This window comes from Heterocephalus glaber, unplaced genomic scaffold (assembly GCF_053883595.1).
Source record: "Heterocephalus glaber isolate CG9 unplaced genomic scaffold, H.glaber_assembly_v1.0 deba00000901, whole genome shotgun sequence".
Taxonomy (NCBI): Eukaryota; Metazoa; Chordata; class Mammalia; order Rodentia; family Bathyergidae; genus Heterocephalus; species Heterocephalus glaber.
Window position 1 is genome coordinate 7,873,435 of NW_028258171.1, and position 23,977 is coordinate 7,897,411.

General features: G+C 34.3%; 1 long non-coding RNA gene across 1 annotated transcript in view; it reads left to right on the top strand.

The window, feature by feature from the left end:
• The first annotated feature begins 4,952 nt into the window (after positions 1–4,952).
• LOC110350753 (uncharacterized) overlaps positions 4,953–23,977 on the top strand; it is a 238,657-nt gene continuing 219,632 nt past the window's right edge. The window contains exons 1-2 of the long non-coding RNA XR_002397584.2: positions 4,953–5,084; positions 5,525–5,751. This is a non-coding gene — a long non-coding RNA (uncharacterized LOC110350753). The remainder of the gene's footprint in view (positions 5,085–5,524; positions 5,752–23,977) is intronic.

The following is a 23,977-nucleotide window of genomic DNA, read 5'->3' on the forward strand; positions in this document are numbered from 1 at the left end:
CAAAGCTCCTATGTCCCAAGACTGTGCCCTGATAATTAGGTTTCACCATACGAATTTTGGGCATCTTCTGTAGCTCAATAAAGAAGGGATTACTGAACCCAAATATGAGTAAGTTACAGTGAATAATAGTATGGGAGATGGAAGTTTGAAGTGAATGCCTATTTCAAACCTCCCCTGAATTTATATTTGCCATCTCTTTGTCATTATAGATGGGACTTTTCTATTCTTTAAGATCTTGTGTGTTATAACTTATGGATAGGTCATCTGGGAATGAGTGACGTTCCTTTTTGGAAGTCAGCTTTTAAGATTAATATGTAGTTAGACAGCTAGACACTTCTTTCATTTGGTAAGAAGGATATATGAAATTTTGACTATCATAAAAGGTAATTCTCGTGTTAACGTTATAGTTCTGGTTAAATCCACCTTGAACTTAGTGGTAATGGGGGGGTGTTTATATTACAAGATGCCAAAGCTCATGAGAAGGAAAAAAACCCCCACTGAATTACTGATGGAAAGCATCTCTGAGGACAAAGAATTTGTTATCTCATAATGTTGCAGTTGTTCATTATAATCGATGAACTAAGGAAGTGATGATACAAAGTGGTCATATAGAAGCTGTGTTTACAACTGTTATGCACTTGTGTATACATTTATTTATGTGAGTTTAACTGAGTTGTTGAGTCTGCTCCCAAAATACTTATGGACAGCACGAGGGCAATATTTCTTAAGATTCTGCAAACAAAAATGTTTTTGACTCTTTAGTGACTACAGGGAGGACATGGCCCCTGAAAGGGGATACTTCAGTTGCAATAATATGTAGCAATTCTGACATTTTCCTAATTGTACATTTATAATGGCAGAGACCAACTTGAGAAGCAATGCAAGATTCTCCTGCTTTCTACTTTCTCACATCTGAGGTGAAGACTGAATGGCTTCTCTTTTATTCTTTTTCAACATGAACTTGAAAAAACTCAAGGTGATTCTGTTTATAAGAGAGAGCTGTCATATGAAATGAATATTTCTGGGAAGGAAAAAAAATATCTGAATGTAGAAAGTTTCTGTCCGCTGTTACATTTGAGTTTTGAAAAAAATAGCAACATATAAAATTAACCACATTTAAATAATATTTCAGAAGTATTCTTTATATTTTACTTTAATAGTTAAATATACAGATACAAATTCAGCTTCAAGCATCTGAATCTACTCTATGTAGTTTAAATACAAAGGGACTTTTTACTAGATTTTGAATCAATTGTAGAATCAGTATCACTTGGGATGCTGGATGTTTCAAGTATTTACACAAAATCATTTTATGAATTTTCTTTACCTAACTTCTCTTAGATTCGCCTTCATTTAAAAAGTAAAATGTGCCATGTTAAAATACTGTTGCAGTTCTAGTCCCAGTCTATATCACAAAAGGCAAATAAAACTTGTGAAGACAAATGTACTGAAAAGAATCAAAGTAACGGAGCAATTTCAGATCAGGTCAAGACGGGTAATAAAAGAAAGTTTATAGTGAATATAAAGTTAAAGAAATGCATAGAAAGAAAAAGCAAAATGGGATTTGGTTTGATCTTGAATGGTGAGTCTAAGGTAAGTTCAAGGAAGAACTACTGAACCGATCAACATATGTTATAAAATTCTTTCTATATATGTAGCACTGGTTAGATAATGTGAGAATTTTTACCAGACAGTGAATGTGATTATTCTGGAGAACAGAAACATTATAGGTACTCAAATATGTCCGATATTAATAACTTAATGAGAATATAAAATAAAAAGCAGTACAAGACTTGTTATATTAATTCATGAAAGGTAGATTATTAGAAGGAGTCAGGGCATCAGGGTCTCAATACTTTTGGAGTAGACCATAAGAATAAAAGGGTAACATCATGGAAAGGCTTTCCATTGAAGGCACAATTTTAGCTGACCTTTACCATTTGCTGGTTGTGTGATTTTAAGCAAATATTTTAATCTCTTGGAGCTTCATCTTTCTCTGTAGATTGGAGATTAGAGTTGGAAAAACAGCATGCTCAGGCACATAGAGAACACAAGAAACTGGTTATTTTTGTTGTCACTTTGTTGTAGATAGAATGTCATTGGAGTGGCAATTCTCACTTCTTTATGTACCTGTATAACCCCTGTGCCCTCCTCATATTCTTATATATGTAGACCACACAGTGTTTATTGCATGTCATACTTTCTTCATATCTCCTTATTGCTATGATCTGAATGTTTGTATCATTCTTTCCCCAATTTTGAAATATAAACCCTAATGTGATGGTATGAGGAAGTGGGGCCTTTGAGAGCCCACAAGGTAATGAGGTTGGGATACATGGACTTGTAAACCCTTATAGGAGGGGCCCTGGAGAGCTGCCTTGCTTCTTATGCTGAGTAAGGTGTTATTATTATACATGATACTATAACATTAGACAATTGACCATGTCAGTGGTCATTTCCTTTAGATAAAATCCTAGAAATGGTATTCTTTGGAAGCAATGCAAATACTTTTTTAGAGTTTTCACCTGTATCCTCATTCCCACCTCCCTTTCCCCTTTCCCAAGGCAAATGCAGGGCAGCAGATGGTTTTTCACATCTGCACCAACACTGAGTATTACTGATCTTTAAAATATTTTCCAATCTTCCCTGTGAAAAATAGCAGTTAAAGTATATTTTAGTTTGCATTTTAAGGATGGATGTGAAAATATTTTGTGAGTATTGGCCGTTGATAGCAGACAATATTAAATAATAGCGGAAAGTGCCAATATCAAGCCTTCTCGCCCTCCCTCCCTTCTTCACTCCCTCAATGTTGTGCTCTCTCTCTCTCTCTCTCTTTCCTGGGTACAGCTTGTGAGAGAACCACACGCTGGACTAATTAATCATTAGAAAGTCTCAGGGTGGTGGGCAAGATCACCAGGAAATTGCTAGGAAGAACTCGAAATATTCAGTGGTGGCTGGCTGGACTGTACCAGTGGGCACAGCTCGGTTCTCAACCCAGTTTGTAGAGAAGGAGAGGATTTTATCGAGTAAACTACGCAGCAGTGACATTATTCGTATGCTTTGTTCCATTGTATCCCCATTACTTGTTGGAAGAGTTGATAGCATACAGGCAGGAAGCCAACTTCTATTGATAAGTCTAATGTGACCCGTTTTCAGTGTCTCATAGATACCCTGGTCCTTATGTGTTTATAATGTCCGTTGACTTGATAAGAGTCTTGGGAATATAAGAAGGGACGTTTTGGGGACATGATGCTAAATGCCTTAGTTTTTCTTAGGGATAATACAGCAAGTTTCTATATATGTATGATTTTACAAATAGTTCTCAAGAATAAGAAAAACAAAAAATATTTGATGAAGCAGTGGCCTAATATGTCATATCTAAAATAAAAGGGTTCAAAATCCATGTTTTTTATCTTTGTTCAAAGTTGGTTTAATTCTTTATTTTCTGTTTTGTTTTATATTACTAATAGTACTTCTATGACAAATATATGTAATATATGGTATATCTTGAGATTTGACAATTTTTGGTTCATCACAGTTGTATTTCCCAGCACAAGTTAAACTTGGATCAACTTTAACTTTCAGTGGTTACTGAAGTGGGGTCCAATATGCTTTAACATGACCATCTAGACACCTCCCTAGGAAAGATGTCAAAGAGTGACATGGCCATTGCCAAGATATCAGTAATATTCACTTTAGAATCATCTTTTAATATACCCTCAGAGAGCTTTAGTGGTGTTAACTGGTAGGTGTCTTTATTACTCTTCTTTATTTGAAATGAACAGACTGAAGGTCATCAAACCTTTTCCTTAATAATGTAAAAGTGAGCGAGGAAAAAACCCTGACTTTTATTGATGTTTTTCTTTATTCCCATATTTATGATGTTCACTTAAATCTGTGTTTTCTTTACTGATGAGTTCTGCATGCCTAGTCTGCTAATGTGTGACTAATACACTAAGTGCTTCTTACCCAGTGGAGAGAACAAGATAATTTGGAAGAGATTCAATTCCGAACCTGTTCTTATCAGGTTTGCTTTATTAGCTTTGGTGTCTGGATATACACAGTACACCTTATTCCTGCTGCAAGTGGAATTGTTTGCTAGGAGAAGAAAACATGCTTTGCCCTTGAGAAACCTTCAAAGTGAGTGAAAATTGCTGTGATGCAAACTCCAGGAAGCAATTTATAAACCTCTGGGCCACCGGCATTGTTATTGCACATCATAGTCTCTGTCCTTCCTATTTCATCACATTTTTTATCTGCCTTGTTATGTCAGAAGAATCATTTTGTTTGCTATAGCAGGCCCAGGGATATGATCTGGGGAGAATATAAGAATGCCAAGGCAATGTAATCCAGCAAGGACAATACTTGAATGTAAAGAAAATCCCTGAGAAAAAATTTATTGGCTAACCATGTCTATCTTCCTCCCTTTCCTTTAGTCATTTCTCTTGCAGCTTCCTGGCTGTTGTTTTTTCTATTTCCACACTTCAAGTAAACTCCCCTGATACTATTATTCTATTAAAGATTATTTGCTTTGTTTCCAAAAGTGCATGTAATTTAAGGACAACATTATGTATCTGCCACATAATGTTGAATAAATGTTTAATGAATTGAATTGAGTGAAAAAAAATCCCTAAAGATGCTTAGGCACAGACGAGTTCTCTGTAAGTGTGGGGAGCGGTGGTAGCTAAGGAGACTCCATTTTGAATCTTACCCTCCATTGTATGGAGACTATGTTATGAGGAACCGCGTCCTTACCTAAATTGGATGTTTACCTTCAGAGATTGCCCTGGAATGTGATGAACGTTCTGTAGCCCCGAGAAACGGGAAGGCCCATGAGGGTGGGGAATTGCCAAGGGACTGGAAAGCAGGGAAGCAGGTGTCCCTGGATAAGGGTCATGATGTAACAACCAAATTCACCTGTAACAAACTCACGGGTTGTATAAAAGGGAAGAGAAAAATAAACTCGTAGCTCGGTCTTAGGAGCCTGGACGACTCTGTTTTTTTTTCTTTTGAAGTGTGTTTTTTCTTTCATCCTCACCCCTCCTCTCAGGTACCGTTCGACTAGTGACGGCCGGCTCCGTCATGTAAGTCCCCTAATATGATAATGTTCTGTCCAAACTCTACCTTGGGCTGAAGTATTTTATTTTGTTTTATTTTATTTGGGTAGAGGAAAGGTAAACAGCCAACACATTGATTTAAATAAAGGGTTTACTTTGCAAAAGTAAAGTAGTAGATTTTGAGAGATAAGAATGTTAAAAACAGGAAGTCAGAATCATCCTTCGAAATACAAATAAGACTGGAAAGGGAGTTGGTTACTATTATAGTCTCAATGTTTGTCTTTCCAAAATTCTAACACTGAAATTCTAACCCCCATGGGGTCAGTATTACAAAATGGGGCTTTGGCTTTGGGAGATTATTGTGTCATGAAGGCAGACAACACTCATTTTAGAGTTTTCAGAGAAACAGAGTTGATAGGAATAATGTTTTATATCATTATTTTAATATTTTGTATTATTATATTTAGATTTATTATGAGAGTTGGAATTGGTTTGTATAATTGTGGATGTTGAGAAGTCCTGCAAAATGCCATTGCAAGCTGGAAAACCAGGAAAGCTGGTGGTGTAATTCAGGCCATATTGGAAAGCCTCAGAACCAGAGATACACTTGTGTAAGTTCTAGAGTCTAAGAGTCATACGTAAGAGGGGCTCCGATGTCTAAAGGCAAGAGAGGATGAACTTCCAGTCTACAAAGGTGAATTTACCTTTCTTTTACCTTCTCATTCTTTTTGGAATTGCAGTAGATTGAATGATGCCCACCCACACCAGTGAGGGCTGCTCTTCACTCAGTCTTCTGATTCAAATGCTGATCTCTTCTAGAACCCCCCTCACACACACAGGAAAGATATTCCGCCAGCTATCTGGGTATTCCTTAATCCAATGAAATTGCTACATAAGGGCAATGCTCATATCGCCTGTGAATGGAATTAGTGCCCTTATAAACGAGACTTGAGGGTGCTCTCTTGTTTCTTCTACAATGCGAGGGAAGAGTGAGAAGGCACCATTTGTTATCCAGGATACAAACCCCACCAGATACTGAATTTGCCAAAGCCTTGATTTTGAACTTCCCCATTTCTGAAATTATAAGTAAATTTCTGCTATTTATAAGCTAGCTACTCTATAGTATTTTGTAATAGCAGCCTGCACAGACTAAAACAGATACTAAAGCACACAAAAGACTCACATTTTCCAGTCTCTTCACATTGTTGCACAAAAAGGGACACCGATATTGCCAAAGATTGACCAGTGAGTAAATTTAAATTATTGGAACCACTGTGAGTAATTTTTATCTTAGCAAAATCTGTCACAATAAAGGAAGTAAAATCAATGAGATAACCCACATAGCACAGTGCAGAGAATGAATGGCACAACTGGCAGGCAGGAGAAAAGGCCAGAAAGAAATAAGCAGCAACCAAAGAAGTGCAGCATGACCATCAAACATGCAAAAACTTACCCCGTGGGTGTGACAGCCACCAGACACCACCGCCCTGTCTTCACTCCTGACTGCTAAGGTCCTCTAGTGACAAACTGATACACAGCCTCTGAGTGGAGGACTCTCAAGGCATTTTATTGGAAGCCTGTTGTATGCGATGAAAGGAAGTCAAGCAACACCCTGATGCTAGTTTGATTTTCACAAAAATGAATGCGCTCTATCATTGGTCATTCTTACAGACTCCAGTCCTCTTTAAACATATCTAACCATGTTACTGTGAAGAAAAGGAGTAGAGTGAAATGAAACAGTGGGAAAAATTTGAACCATCAATTCTTTCTCCTTGGGGATTCCCATAGATCAAGACTATACTCCTTGGTGTATATCTAGTTACTCTATATCCATCTTTATCTACCCCTCTTGACACAGTTTTACTTTTCTGTACTTGGTTCTGTGTCTCAGAAGAATGACCACTATGAACTGCTTCCCGTCCCGATTTTCTTGTTGGTTACCTCTAGTTGAATTTCTCCAAAGAGATGCAGTGAAAGGAAGAAGAGTCCTTCCTGAACCATCTCCGGCAAGTGCTATATTTTTCTGCTACTACAACTTTCTCAGGACATCCCTCCTCTATGGTTCCAGGTTCAAGGGCTAAGTTAATGTGTTTCTTCTGGTTCCATTACACATCACAGTGATGATATTTTTTCACTAATGCTGGCCTCTGGGTGCTTCTACATCCCTTGTTGATTTTCTTATCCTGCCTATACTACTTGGCATTTATGAGTCTCTTTATCAAAATCTCTTTATTTGAATGATCTTGGGTGTATTCTCTTTCCTGCGGGTGACCCTGACTAGTGGAATATCAAACCTCAAAGTCATTCTTTAGTTTCTATATGGAAAAAAACCTAAGAATATTTCAGTGTTCTGATTATACCCTTACTTCTAGAAGTAGAAAAGTAAAAAAAAGTTGGACATATATAAGATCTTCTTAAGTTACTCTGCTCTAATGTGGTTTATTCAGCAGTAAATGTGTTGGGATTCAAAATTGGACAATTTGTGATTCTACAAAGTTTACTAGTTTTTAGTATAAGACCTTTTTGATATTAATGATAATGATCAAACGAAGAATATAAAAGGGAGAAGAGTCATGACAGTAAACATTTCTCAAATCATAACACAAAACGAGGAGTGAACTGTAGCTGTTACTGTCAAAATATATGCTTTTAAAGGCACTGAAAATGGTTGTCATGTGACACTGGTGATTGTACTGTAATTACTGTTATATAGTTGAGTTATTTTGTGAGTTTGAAACAGTCATGTGTCAAGAAGAATTACAATATTTGAAATGGGCTTTTAATATAAAAGCTAAAAAATTTCTCAAAAGTTTCTAAGGTACTCATTAGAAGCTGGATATATTTAGGTTTTTTTTAAATGATATTTTCCCTGGAATGATGTATCTTTAAGTCCTTTGGGAAAAAACTAATTAAATACAGTCATAAAACAAAAAAGGTGATATGAATTTCTATTATACTTATGAGTTAATTTGTTCAATTTCCCCCTGAATTTCCATTTAAGAAATTATAATGTTCTATCAGGACCATGAGGATAAAAAAAGAAATAAATGACACAGTCTCTTCCAGAAAGGGATTACTGTTCAGTTGGAAGGAATGTATGCATGAGAGAACTAAAGAAAATTTGTGAGGTAGCATAGAAGCACTAATCAAATGTGTTATTCAGACTCTGCAAATGATAGATCTAGCCTAATTAACTTAAGGCAAATCCATTTAAGGAAGATGGATTTGTTCTCCCATATAATTAAGGAGAATAGTAGATACAGCTATCTTTTGGTTAAATAGTTGCTACTAGGGTCATGTATTTTTCCCTATCCATCACCTTTTCTTTGTGGTGTGTTAGCTGTAATATCTGGCAATGTTTCTGAATTGTATTTAAGTATTCAAAGGAAATTATGTTGCTTATATTATTTTTATAGCTCATAGCTAGCAGTTCCAATAAAAGATGCCATTTTTCTGCTATTTGTTGTTAAAGTCTTAAGGAAAGTTGAGATTGGTCTGGCCTACATCATGTGCTATCCTTAAGTGTCCATGTTATGAGGCTTTAGGGTGCTATGATTGGCCCATCTTGAGCTGCGTACTAATCCCTGTGGAAACTGGAGATATAATAGAAAATGTCACAAGAAAAATTACTTACAAAAAGATGAGCTTTATATTAGGAAGAGGATAAAGAATTTTGGTGAATAGGTTAAAAACTATGGTTATCATAATCCACTATCATTCATTATGTAACTCCTTAACAACAAGCTTCCTCTCTCTCTCCCCCCTCTCTCTCTTCATATATATATATATATATATATATGTGTGTGTGTGTGTGTGTATATATATATATATATATATATATATATATATATATATATATATATATATATATGAAGGTATCTCTAAGCTGCCGGACTGGGCTTAAATTTGTGATCCTCTTGCTTCAGTCTCCCAGAGTGCTAGGATTACATGTATGCACCACCATGCCTGGCCAAGCTTCGTTCTTTTTCATGTTTCCTAGATTTTAATTTTAATTTTTTAATTTCAATTTTTACTAGTACATGATGTAGAGTACATAATGATTTCATTCATCATGGGGAGCTGGTACATGAACATAATACATCTTAATTCTTTTTTATTTTTTTCTTATTTTCTTTTTAAATTAGTACTGTACATATTTACAGTACTTAATAATTGCACATACTTTTCATATCTTGATCACTATAACCCCCTCCCTCCCCAACACAACTTAATTTTTTTCATGTCCCCTTTCCTTCCCTTCTCTTCCCCTCCCTCTTCTTACCAAGGTTCCTTCTTACATGCATTAATTCAACATGCTACTCGCTGACAATAGAAGTGTTACACACTAAAAGTATTAGAAAAAAACAATAATGTATTTATTCTCAAAGTAAAGGGAGGCAATTTAATATTTCACCCAGCTCTTCACCTATTTTGACTTAATTCCCTCCTTATTTTAAGTCTGTTACTTGTAACACTCTATTTCCTGGAAATCTGTATTAGTCAGGGCTCACATAAAAAAACAACTAATCCAAAAGAAATTCATTGTCTCCTATTAGTAGAAAATTTACACTTAGCTCTCAAACATGATGGTTTCAGAAGTGAAAAATGATTCTAAGAAGACATTGCTATTCCTCATTTTAGTCTTATCTTCCTTTAAGTTGGCTGAATTTTGGGGGGCAAATTTTTAACATGGTAATAAAGTAGATTACTGGCATCTTTAGGTTTAAAGGCATAGCCAGCAATCCTAGTGATTAGTATATACTTCTTTAGGGTCCAGCGAGATTTTGAGAGATGGATCTGATGGGCCCATAGGGAGTGTCTATCCCTGAACCCAGTGGTTCAGCTTGGTGTGTATGCAGTGCATTTGGGAATAGAATGGAGTGGGATGGAGCACTCTCTTTGCTGGACTTGTCAATTGGTGGCCTTTTCAGTGGTATTGATGATAGGGAGTGGTTAGCCTCAGCAAGACCACATAGAATGACTTTCCCATGAAAATTAGAGCCTACTTCTAGCAGAACTAGGTTACATAAAAAGATAATATGCCAACAAAACACATGATGACCACACTACAGAGTAAAGAATAGAATTAAGGGAAGAAATTAGTCTTTATTGAGTTGCTATAATTAATTCTATGTCATTTCACATTTATTAGAAACATCTATTCCAAATCACTTACTAGTGAGTGGTACTACTAGGATTTTTTTTTAAGTCTGTACTTTATGACTTTGTATTCCATATCCTTTAAAGAAGATGATTCTGGGTTTTCTTTTTGAAAGATATATCAGACTTCAGGAAATTAGGGAGAGCCTTAAGCAGATAAACAAAGATAGTATGAAGATGAGAAAGGAAGGACATGTAAAGAACAAAGTTGAGAGCTACTCTGATCTGAGCTGATGAAGTGGACCCTGAGGGGACCCATGAGAAATATTAGAATACTAGAAATATTAATGGGTTGGACACAATAGAGTCCTTTCATAGGAGTCCTTCAATGATCAACCTAGAAGTCTGCATTTGTCCCAAAACATGAGCACAAGGGATTTGTGATAAGGAATATTGAGAATTTTATACAAGAATGTGCTGGAGAAGGGGTTAGAGGGAAAGAGAAGCTGTCAGAGTGCTGTTATCAGGAATAAACATCCAGACTGGAGAAGTGGCAAGAATATTTGGAAAACTGGACTCAGAGGATTCTGAAACTTTGGGGTACAGAAGACTCATTGGTAGGGTGAGCTCAAATGCAGATTCTAGGGGCCTTCTCTTAGATGTTTTGATTCAATATGTCTGGAGCAGGGCACGGCAAGATATATTTTAACCAGGACTCAAGATGATTGTGATGCATGTCATTCACAAGCCAGTCTGTTTAGGAGCGCAATAGGCAAGTGTTTGATTAACTATGCAGGGCAATCAAACTGGGAGGAGAAGGGAGTCTTTTGCTGATGGTAATTGGAAGGTTGGGAAAGGTCCCTGATTGTACAGAGTTGATGAATTCCATTTAAATAATTGTTATTCATGTTTATGTTTGAACCTTAGGTGGGTGGATTTCAGTTGATATTTCTGAATATATATAGCTGTTGATAAAAAGGTGTCCTGGAATGAAAATTACTAGACACTTATCTTTGATCAATACTGGAACTGCACTAAGCACTTAGAACTCTGACTGGTTTGTGTAGACTTTGAGGTAGAATAGAGGAGAAGTGAATATAAGTCATGCTGAAGTTGTTTTTAGAAATGCCTGGTTAGGCATTCTTTACCTTGCTAGGAAATTATGACTACCAAAACTAATCCAAATGCCATGGGAGCATTTTTGCTAATGTAACATACAGATTTTAAAATGCTCTTAACTTGCCTCACATGGACCAAGATGTCAATAATATTACTAATGTAGGTGGGTGGGCACTGTGGAATAGGGAGAGAGCCAGTGAGACATGATAAATAAATTTAGGAGATCTAATATATAGCATGATGGTTATACTTGTTAAAAATATATTGTGTACTTGAAGTTTGTTAGGAAATTACATTCTAAATGTTTAAATAGTCTTACCACAGAAAAAATGGTATGTATATGAGGTGATGGATATGTCGAATCCCATAAACAGATGCAATTTTATTTGTAAATTATACTTGAATAAAAAATAATAATGTTACAAATGAACTTTTATCCCATTAAAGCAACCATGTCTCATGGGATGAATTGTTATTTTAAGCTAAACTTTATTGTCATAGTATAGTCCTCTTTTGTTAAATTTATTTATTAACTGATATAAAATATAAAACTTGCACACATTAATGGGGTATCATGTAATATTCGATAGATGTGTACATTGTAAAATTTTTAAATCAAGTTAAACATATTTATTTCCTTGATCATTTATCAATTTTTTATGGGGTAGTCCTCTTTAAATTTGCTCAAACACATTAAAATAGGCAAATTAGCCTTAGAAGTTGCAGTACTGGTAGTTTTCCTTTTGTCCTTTATTTTCAAATCTGCCCTTCTACTTAGAGCTGCATGAATCATGCTGGGCAACCAAGATATTTTTGTGAAGTGATCACTGCTTACCTTCTCTTAGATTCTTGCTGTAGTTTTGCTTATTTCATTGAAGGAAGAGAAAGTTTTTTCACACGTTATCTAACATTTCTAAGTACTGGGCAATAAGGAAGCTGTTTACCTAATGCACTTTCTCTCAATATTTTGTGTGGTTCATGAAATATAAACTATGTAGGCTTGCTCATAGAGGTAAATTTCTTTACTCATCTCAGCTGAGACATCTGTCTGATCTGGTGGGGTTCCCAGTTCATTTTCTTCATCCCAGTTTATGATGATTCAGGTCAATGTATATGTTTGTATCAGAGTAATGGATGATTAAATGAAAACTTGTCTTATCTAATATATCGAGTCATAGTTTGTTTTTCACTGTCTCTCCTTGTCTCTCTTCTGTGAATGCTTGTGATTTGAATTGTTTGGGATACTCTCTCCCTATTCTGTAACATTTTACTGTTTGCAAATCCACATTGCTATTATATGCCTTTAATGAAAAAAACCCCACCTAAATGATGATGATTCAAGCATTTGTAGCAGTTTCTGATTATTCACAAGAGCTTTGTGCTGCATTTCTTCTTTTAAAAAGGAATTTATTCTGTGCAAGAAGATACTTTATTTTAGTGCAAGCACTAGGAACAAAGGAGATAATTTAAAAATTGCATGATCCCTTTCTCTTTCTCTCTTAATTCTTCTGTTTCTTTCATCTCTCTCCTTCCCAAATTCCCTTCTCTCTCTAGTCCTATCTTTCTAGGTTATCAGGAAAGTGTGTTATTAGATTATTATTTTTTATATTTAGAATACATGGACTAAATGTGTTGTAAAATCTGTAGCTAGTAGATAATATGTATGTAGCTATTATGCTCAGTGGATGATCTCTCTTTATCCATCTTTCAGTTGAACCCAGGAGTTAGAAGCTGAACTTTGAGTATACATTCTGGAGGGCAGCACTGGTCATAAAGTATTTATATTTTTTCCTTTGCTGCTTTGCTCAGATCCTATGGATAACTTTTGAGACTGATTAGGAGAATCACTAATGTATCAAGCAGGATCATAAAGATGTTCATAATAATTATGATCTGACAGATAAAGCTACCTTACTGAATTATTATCTCAGGCAAGTTGGCTCCCTTTGGTATCATCTTCTGTGTATAATCCTGGACCACAGTATGTTTGGCTATGTCTCTAATCCCTTTTCTGTGTTGTCAAAGAATGGATGTCTACAAATTTAAAATAAATCAACACACACTCAAGCACCAGTGTGATTTAATTTTCTTTCATACTCACAGGGACCTCATTTTTTGCTGATCAGAAAATGATCAACAATAAATAGTTGCATTTTATATTTTGTATCTGAAATGAAAAATATATCTAATTTACTACCAGGAAAGCAATGTGTCAAGGGGACATTGGATTCAATAACCTTAAATAAGAAACCTGCTAGTGTCATGTTTGGAAATTTGTTCTTCTCTGAACTTTAGTTTTCTTTTTCTAAAATAGAAATGCTAGAACTCTTTCTCTATTGTTAGGCTTTATGAAGACTAATGAGGAAAAACTAGAATAGGGGAAAATATGAACCACACTGCAGCAATGGTTTTGGAAAATAGTAAAAATATTTTAAGAGTAATATCAGTGAATAGTGAACATACAAGAGGTGGAATATACTCTAAAATAGTGCTGGAATGAAGTATTTAACATTTTAATTGTATTTTGGAAGAGTATTAGAAAAATTTTCATCAACTTACACACTGTATTTATTTGGATGACTACTGATATTGTGATATTTCTTTTGGTATGATGTTCTCCTGATATAGTTTTTTTCCCTCTAGGATTTTTATCTTCAGCTAGCAATAATTGTGTCTCAGATAAACCTCATTGGCTATGATTCTGCCACTGGGCAAAACTTAAGATTTTTATCTTCAAAGTATCTTGTTCCTTTAATTTTCTTGTATTGTTGAGATATAATTTTCATAACATAAATTTTACCCATCATTAGCATATGACTCAATGAATGGCATTTATAGAATTCTGCAACCATCACCACAATCCAATTTTACAGCATTTTGATCACCTCCAAATGTGTTCTCATGAAGGTAATTTCTGGCTCCAATGTTATTCTGCTTTCTGTCTTTATTAATTTTCCTTTTATGAATATTTCATATACATTTAATCACTTCATAGTCTTTATGCCTTTTTTCACTTAGCATAATATTTTTGAGACTAACCTCATCATAGCATGCATTAATTCATTCCTTTTCATTGTTTCATTCTATGGCTAGTCTATATTTTGTTTACCTTTCACCAGTTCATAGACATTTGCATTATTTCCAGTTTTTAGCTATTATGAATAATGCTATGAACATTTACATACATGTTTTTGTGTAGATGTAAACGTTAATTCCTTTTAAGTGAAGTGGGCCATACAGTAAATGTCTTTTTAATTCTACAGGATGCTGACAACCCGTTTTCCAAAGTGGCTGTATTACTTTACATCCTCACCTTGATTTCTCAAGGACTCCAGTTCTCTGCACCCTTATTAAAATCTGATACTGTCTTTTTGGTTATAGCCATACTAGTGGGAGGTGGTACCTCATTGTGATTTTAATTTAAATTTATTTGATGATTAATGATGTTGACCATCTTTTAATTTAATAATCAGCCAGTTGTATATTTTCTTGAATGAATTGTCTATTCAGTTTTTTTGGAAAATTTTAAATTGAGTTATTTTTTCTGATTTTTGAGTTGTGAAACATCTTTTCATATTCTAGATTAAAATTCTCACATATTCTGTATATTCATATTCTGTATGTAAATTTCTTCCAATATTATGGATAAAAATCTTTTTCATGTGTATGATTTGTAATAAAGAATTTTTAATCTAAGTCATGTTAAGTGGTAGTTGTTTCTTTTTTCTAGGTTTTTTTTTGAGACAGGGTCTCATTATATAGTTCAGGTCGCTGTTGAACTCACTATATAGCCCAGGCTGGCCTTGAACTCAGTGATCCTCCTGCCTCAGCCTCTGGAGTGGTGGGATTGCAGGTTTGTGCCATCATGCCTGGCTCTTTTCTTCTTTGTAAACAGTGCAAGAACATAGAACCTTTTTCTCCATTTACTTCTGTCTGAACACAAAGCCTACTATTCTCACGTTTTCTTTCTTGTAACGTTCCACATCATTATTGTGCTATCAATACTCATATTTACTCATATATTTACTCACTTTGTTGTTTTACTTCTCTGTGCATCTTTGAAATTCTATGTATAATCACTTTTTTTGTCTGAAGAACATGTTCTAAAATTTCTTTTCTTTTAAAAGAACATTTGTTGATATATTGTTGATATATAATTTGCATAGTACAAAAACCTCCCATTTGAAATGTACACTTGAAGCTCTATGCAACTACTAATCTACTTTCTGTCTCTATCAATTTTCCTACTGTTGCATTTCTTTTAATGAAGGCCTGTTGATGATGAATTTTATGTACTATCCATAAATACTCCTATTTCATTTTCATCCTAGAATATATAGAATTCTACTTTGCCAATGACTGTGACCAATCTAAAGACTTTTTGTTTTATTCCGTATAGCTTCTATTGATGTCTTTAGTAGTCTTTGTTTGCTATTGTTTTGAATGTAATATGTCTTTTTCTTTAGTTGCTTTAGAGTTTCTCTTTTTCTTGTATTCTTAATAGTGTTACTCTGATGTCCCTAGGGATCTTTATTTTGCTTAGCTATTACTGTGTGACAGATCACCCCAAATTTAGTGGTATAAATCGACAACCATGTTATTACACTTAGAAATTCTGTGTGTCAGAAAGTTGGATTCAGTACAGTCAGAGTGGTCTATTTCTTCTCCAAGATACCTGTAGTTTCATCTGGGAATGGTAAAATTGTTGGTAAATGAAACCTTTTTGGACGAATCTCCATTCACATATCTTTCACCTATCCTGGTGTCTCTGCTCAGCTGAGTGTATTAATGAGATTACCTGTGTGTCCTCTTCATACATCTATCTTCCTAGGCATCCCCCAATCCAGCCCTAAGCCAGTGCTGATAAGCTTTCTGTCATGATAGATTAGATTTGTTTTTGTAGCATTTAATAGAAGTTAAATTAGAATATACATATACTTTTGTGTCTGGATTTTTTGCTCTGCATAGTATTGTTTGATATATCTATGGTTTGTTTTATTATTGAGTTGTCTATTAATGCATGGACATTCTGGTTTCTGTTTATCCATTCAGCTGTTGATAGAAATTTGGGTTGTTTCCAGTTTTGTCACTATAAGTAAATCTGCTAACAACCTTTGTGTACAAGTCTTTGAACATTTTTCAAGATATTATTTCCTGTGACTTTTCTGAACATCCTTATTCTAGTAACTTTTTTTTAAAGGGCTTTCTTTATACATTATCATTTTGTCTGAAAATAAAACTTTATTCCTTTCTTGCCTTATATTTCTTTATCATACCTGACAGAGCTCATTAATGCTTTGACTATAACATGAATGGGAATGAGGAGTGTGAATATCCTTGATATCTTCCTAAATTTAAGAAACAATTCAATATTTCATGATAACTTTTACTAACCATAGATTCTCTTGTAATGTTGTTAATTGGGTTGAAAAAAGTTTCCATTTATTTGTAGTTTGCTGCTATTATTATAAAAAATGACTATGCGTTTTGTTATATAACACATATTTATTAGATGAATATCTTGGTTTTCTTCAGTTTATTGATAGAATTAATTATATTACTTTATTTTAAATGTTGAGCTAGTTTTGTATTCTTAAATAAGTCCCAGTATAATGAGGTATTATCCTTTTATATATTTTTAGATTAGATTTGTTAATATTTTGTTGGGAAATTTTGCATCTATGTTAAGGGACATCATTCTATACTTTTCTTGTAATGCCTGTGTCTGGTTTTGGTTTCAGAGATATGGATTTCAAAAAATTATTTGGGGAAATTTCCTCTTTGTATTAGTCAAATTTCTCATTGCTGGAACACAATACCCAACACCCACAACTTAAAGGAGGAAATAGCTTATTTGGCTTATGATTTAAGATGATTCAGTTCATGACTGGCTGGGTTCAGATTAGAAATATCATGGTGGAAGGGTATAGTGGAGTAAAGTTCATGGCTGCTGGGAAGCAAAGCACAGGGACAGTATCAGAAAGGAAGGAGGAAGGGACCATATATAGACACTAAGGCTGTGCCTCTATGACACACATAGACACCTAGAGGCATGCTTTTATTAATTCCCTGAATGGCTCTCCAGCCAATCAAGTTGACAATCCAGTTTAATCTTCATACTCATCTTCTTTTAAACAAGTTGTAATAGAGCTGTATACTGTATATCTCTTAGTTAAACACTTGTTCATTCAGCAGGTAAGCCTTTTGGGGAAAGGTTTTAAATTTTGAAGTCAATTTTCTTAATACACAAGAGCTGACCAGGTGTTCTATTACCTTTTGTGTTAATTTTGTAATATGTTCCTTGTATGGGTTTTTCCCATTTCATGTAGATGTTTGAATGTATTTCCATGGGATTGTTCATAAATTTATCTCATTGTACTTTTAATATTTGCAACATTTTTAGTGTTGATCATTTACTGAGGTTATTGAATTTGTTGGCACAAAGTTATTCATAATATCCTATTTTGTCACTTTGTAGATTCTATAGTGATGTGTTATTATTTTTTATTTTTGAGACTGATAATTTGGGTCCTCTCTTTTTGTTCTTATCATTGTAGAGTTGTTCGATAATTATTGATTTAAAAAGGTTTGGGTGTTTTCTGTAATTTTAATTCCCTATTACTCAATTTCTTCTCTTTATTTCCCTATTATTCATTTTGGATTTAACTAGCTCTTTAAAATATTTTTAATGTAGAAGATTATATCACAGATTTAAGAGCTTTTTTCACTAACATATTTATAACTGTATATTCTCTGTGCAGTCTTAGTTGCATATTATAAATTTCTACATATTATATATTAATTTCATTCAATTAAAAATGTTTTATATGCATGCTTGGAAGAATTTGATTTTTATTTTGTTGAGTCTTGTGTCAATTAGGTCAATTTGCATGGTAGTGATTGCTAAGTCTTCTTCATCGTTATTGGTTTTCTTCTTACTTTCGCTCTTAATTACTGAAAGGTGTTGAAATTCCAAATAGCATTTTGTATTTGCTTATTTCTTCTTCCATTCGAACTACATATTGTGTTTAGTAATAGTGTTTATTTTCATTCTGGTGCAAGCCCTTATTGTACGGAAGTGCAATAACTATCATCACATGGATTACATTTTGGGTATCTGTTCTGGAATCATTAGCGAATTATGCTGGGCCTTCAGAAAGTCTTCAAATAACTGTGCATTTGAAACTTTAGAATTAACAGGATGAAGTCTCAATATGAAAATGAGATTTTAATAGTTAAAAGTGGCTGAAAACTATTGATTTATTTGAGGTGTCATTAAGAAATCCAAATACCTAGTAGGAAAGAAGAGATTTGATGGATCAGAGGTGTTTACAATTATTTAAAAAAAATTTAGTGTATAATGATCTGAGACTCCTTACTAAAAGAATTACAAGTGGTTTAGGAAATCATCAGTGTAAAGTGATTAAAATTAAGCCACTTCAGTTTTTGCCTAAATTCTTTTAGAAAACCGAAACTTAGGGAGTTGAGAGAACATGATGAAACTGGAATCTGAGTCACTTTTTCCTTTTTTAAAGGTCAGGCTCTTAACTTCTTAACTATTCTTTATTGTTTCTTTAAAACTGTGAAGTCCTTGGCAAGGGCATCTCTTTCCAACAGTTTATAAGAATGGCTAATGATACATTAACTGAGAGTCATTCTTTACTACTACAAAATGGCCCTTTTTCTGATTCCACTACCAGCAAGAGAGTTTCTGATTATTTTAACTCCCTCTGTAGGTTTCCCACAGGAAGGAAGTCAGTTGCTCATGTCAGTCTGGACATTCATTACAAGTGACAGATTATTTTTTAAATGGGATTAAAGCACTGCCATTCTGGTTCATATTGGTCTCTGGAATTTTGGTGGTGGGGCGGAGAGGCAAATCTTTGTTTTAGTGGACTGATAAAAAAAGTCAGTGTCTACAGATTATCTGTGTTTCTCCAAAATTCATACATTTCAACCTATTCTCCCTTGTCATGGTGTTTGGAAGTCAGACTTTTGGAAGATGATTAGGTCATAAAAGGTGAATGGGATTAATGCTCTTTTTAAAAAGACTCCAGAGACTTCCCTAACCCTTCCCACCATGTGAGGACACAGTGAGAAGAAGGCTGTCCCAAGGAAGTGAATTTTCATCTGTTGGCCCTTTGCTCTTGGACTCTCCACCCTCCAGAACTGTCAGAAATAAATTTCTGCTCTCTAGGAGCTACTCAATCTGTGGTATCCTGTTGTAGCAGGACTGCCTTAGTGTTAGACTTAGAGTAGACCAATACATCAGCTTTATGAGCCCTCAAGACTGAGGACCAGGCAGAACTGTGTTGGATTAATCAAGATAAATGTTGACCGAGGGACTTTGTCTGATAGGGAAGGCTATGCTGCAAACCTCCACAAAGACTAGGGTTTTGTTTATTGTGTTTTTGTTGTAGATTTTCTGAATCAGAACTTTTTTTTTTTTTTTTTTGGTACCGGGCATCGAACTTGGGACCTTGTGGTTGGCGAGGCAGGCGGCGGAATCACTGAGCTAAATCCCCGGCCCTGAGTCAGAATATTTTGATATAAAGCAGGTATGTCTAAAAATGGGCCACTACAATGATTCTAAAAGTCAGTGACCTAAGATATTGTATTTTATGTAGTAGCCCAGTCAGTTGCTGTGAAAACATTTTTATCTTTACTTTGGGTATTAATTATAAAGTTGGTATAGACTTTTCATACATAATTTATCCCCAAGGTTTTTATGGATAGTAATAATAGAATATTTAGAGTCACGCTCATAAGTGGGGTCCAGACTCATTTCTTGAACTTTTTAAAGTAGACAGCCGAGTCCTGTGCATGTGTCTACCTTGCAATAGACAGAATGCCTTTGTGGTTGTGGTGGTGCTGGGGTAACAAAGGATGAGGTCTGCCAAGTAGGAGGAAGCCAGATTATATACTCAGAGTTAAGTTGTGATTTTGTCTTTATTTAAAATAAGTATTTGTCTTTATTTAAATATTTAGCTCAAGTATTTTTTGTTCATAATTTTACTCAGGACTATTCCAGTTCATATGGCTATCTCCTGTCTTGGAAATCCTATGACACTTTTCATCAGGGGACTTGATATAGCCCTTAATAAGAAAGGTGGTGTCCCCATCCCCATTTCTGTTATGTTATTCTTATCTCAACAATAAGATGTCTTTTGAGGGCCAAGTCTGTATTACAGATAATTTTTCCTGGCATAGTTCTTGCCCCATAGTAGTTGCTCAATGAATATTAGTGGATTGTTTATAGCTCTTGAGAGGTTTGGGTGAGAAGAGAAAAAAGGTATAAACGTGTGAGTGACATGAAATGAAAATGTGTCATTGTCACAGAGAAAATGAAGTAATTCTTTTAAACATTAGAGAATCAAACCTTTTCACATTATTTTCTTGTAATTTATGTCTCCTCTTTCAAGTCATTTTAATTATTCATCAGTTTTTATTTTAAAATGCATCTTTCAGTAATTTATTTCAGGAAGAAAGATCTGTATTACCTTTCTTCTCTGTGTCCTGATTTAATATTCATTCTTGTCAAAGAGTTTGGTCACGGCTCAAATGTTACTGTGAAATTGGAAAGAGTACAGCCTTGTTCTGCTATGCTTTTGAAAAACTGCTCTATCTTTTATATTAGGTAAATAGACACAGTTCTAAAAGGAGATATACATTTCTATTCTAATTCTTTTCATGCTGATGTTACATAAAGCACATCCTGAGAGCCAAGAAGGAACAAGAACTCCTTCTTAAAGAAGAAAGGGTACAGCTAGATAAAGACATCAAAGCTATTGCCATTACATTTTATCCTGAAAGAAACAAGAAATCACCAGGAAGGATCAGAACTTAAAGGAAAGGGGTTACTGTTACAAATCCTACTGAGAGTTTCAGGAGGGAGCAGGGCATTTTCAGGGGGAGGAGATATATTTATCCAACAGCCAAAGGTCTGTGAAGTTTGCTAGTTAATTCAAACAAAAGACAGAGATTTTGATATACCTACTGGGTACCAGATGTTTCAAAATCCTATAGGAAAATATCTAAGAATGCATAAAGTAAAAAATACCCTAGTGTTAGATCTTTAAAAAAAATCTTTAAAAGATGCTTTCAGTGTTTCTCAGAGTATAGCTTCAAGTTCGCTGTGAACTCACTGAGAACTGATGTTAGTAAAAGCCAATATTAACACAGCCAACAGCAGTAGAGCCTTAGATATAAAGTTTACCATGATGCCAAGCACTGAAGACTTTCTTGCTGTTGTGTAATGTTGAACTGGTTCAATAAATACAGTATGTTAAAGCTCTCATTGGCTGCAAGTCACTGCTAGGGAATGTAGAGAATTTAAAGGGTTTTGATGTAATTATTCTGTCCTTAGGAGAAAAAGTACCAATTGGGGACATCTTTAAGAATGCATATCAAAAATTAATTAAACAAAATCAATGTCTGATGTAAGAATTATATCACGTTATATGATTTTATTTTCAAGAAATATTTTATTCTACCTGCACACCTAATTTCTATTTGCTCTCATGTTTGAAAATTTGTTATTCTCTTTGGACCCTTTCTGGTCACTTTGTTAGACCATATACCATGTAAAGTCTTCTTCTTTATATTTGCTATGGTTTGGGTCTTGAATGTCCCTCCAAGATCTGTGTTGAAAACTTGGTCCCCAGCCTATGGGATGATTGGAAGGCTCCACGTTAAGAGGTGGAGCCTAGGTCGCTGAGGGTGTGCCCTCAAAGGGGATTTTGGGAATCCAGCCTTTCTTCCCTCTCTTTTGCTTGGCAGCCATGAGGTGAGTGGTTTTTCTTCACCACACACTGCTACCACAATATGCTGCCATGAGCCCAAAGCAACAGTGCCGAGAAATCATGGACCAAAATCTTAAAATCATGAGCCAAAATAAACCTTCCTTCTTTGTAAAGTAATATCTCTTATATTAGTTAGAGTGATGGAAAGTTGATTAGCCCATTGTTGTTTTTCTGTTTAGCATTGTCTTCTCTTAGTAAAGCATTGATTACAGGAAAGGATCTCTGAAGAAAGGACTTTATCTCTTCTTAACCCTTATCCTTTCATATACCATAAAAGTATCTCACATAGAGATGCTTCAAAAGTTTTGAATAATTGAATGTATTCATCTCTCTGGATGACCAGTCCCACGACAACTAAGCTGTATTTCTAGAGAAAAGGGATACAAACAGGAACTATACTATTTCTTTTATTGATGACTTACTGAATTTCAACATATTTTCTTTAAATATATAAATGTTTTGAATTAAAGAGTACAGTAGTTACATATATGAAAAATTGACAAATTTAGGAAAGAGCTACTAACATTCATGTTTATATCTTTTTATAAAAGTTAGTAATAATTGTGTACTATAATTATTACCTGAGTATAAAAATAAAAATGCATTTGGAATTTTAGAACCATGAGTGCTGTATTTGATATTAGGAAACAAGATGAATTCTTACTAATCCAAAAAATACTTATATTTGAAGACCAAAGACTAAACTTTCGTAGTCATTAATAGACTTTTGAACTACATACAGTCTATGCAGTTGTATCTTGTTGTATCTTCTGTCTGCTTTATGTATACACATCTGTGAATTCTCCAGTTCAAAGTCACATTTCTTTGATATTGCCTGGTAGTTGATGCTGTTTAAGATTACTTTCCTAAATAACTTCAGTAGAATTGGATTATCTGAAATATATTTCATCTGTTGGTGATTAGCCAACAGACCTAGGACAATAGAAATATACAACTCTACAGGATTGCACATTTAACTAATGGAATCTTTATGACTGACATTTGAACTTTTTATTTGAGATTAGCCACCTTTGCACTAAAGACTACATGGCAAAGAAGACATTACTTATAATTTTCAGATGATAAATTTCCTGTTACAGTGGCTCATAAATTCATCAAAATCAAGAAAACGTATGAAGATTTTCACTCAGTTTTAATTACATAAGTATTTATATTACCTGTTTGTATTGTTTGCAATATAAATCAAATTATTAAGGTGTCAAGGTGTTCTATGTTAATTATACTAAATTTTTCATTCATTCATTTAGCAAATATTTAAATGCTAACAATGTACCAGGTATAAGTATGAACAAAACAGGAAAATCTGTGTATATAGTTAATTCTAGTAGTATTTTAAATTATTTTTAACTTTCACAGAGCAAGTTTTTTCAGTGACTTCTACCAATTTCCTACTTTTTAAATCTACCATGGGTAGTTTAAATAGACATTTAATGTTTTTCAATTACTATTTTTCAGGGATTTGTTGCTTTTGAAGCAGAAAATGTGCTACATGAATAGTAATTGAAAACTTAGCTCTCAAGGAGCTTGTACCAGCTGAAAGGAAGGATGCTTTCCCATGGAAAAAAATAATTACTCAACTGGTGAATATGTTTAGATGGCTCTCAATCTCTATATTTTTATTATTCTCATTCTTATAAAATGAAACTAGTTTGGTTATTTTATGAATACTTCCTATTTATTAAGGGAGAATGACAAATTTTGATGTGGGATATTCCCAGGAAATACATGAGTGCTTGGAAACATGATTTGAGAGAAAGAAGCTGCATATTATATAATCATATAATATTATATAATTATATATCATTATATAGATTTGCTAAGGACTGGGCAAATGTTTTTTTTTGTATTAAATTCTTTTATTGGTACATTGTAGGTATA